Consider the following 394-nt stretch of genomic DNA (forward strand, 5'->3'; position numbering starts at 1 on the left):
ATGACCTTTATCATGAGTGGAGCTCCTCACGCTGGCTCCCGGCAGTGATAGAATTCCAGTTGAGCTATTCTAGATCCTGAAAGATGATGCTGTGGAAAGTGCTGCACTCCATATGCAGTATGCCGGCTCCCGGCAAAGTCTGACACTGTTTCCACTGTTTCCCCATCTATTTCCCATGAAGTGATGGGATCTGATGCCATGATCTTCGTTTTATGAATATTGAACTTTAAGCCAACTTTTTCACTCTCCTCTTTCACTTTCATCAAGAGGCTTTTTAGTTCCTCTTCACTTTCTGCCATAAGGGTGGTGTCATCTGCATATCTGAGGTTATTGATATTTCTCCCGTTCCTCTTCACTTTCTGCCATAAGGGTGGTGTCATCTGCATATCTGAGG

This window comes from Bison bison, unplaced genomic scaffold (assembly GCF_000754665.1).
Source record: "Bison bison bison isolate TAMUID 2011002044 unplaced genomic scaffold, Bison_UMD1.0 scf7180017864185, whole genome shotgun sequence".
Lineage (NCBI taxonomy): Eukaryota > Metazoa > Chordata > Mammalia > Artiodactyla > Bovidae > Bison > Bison bison.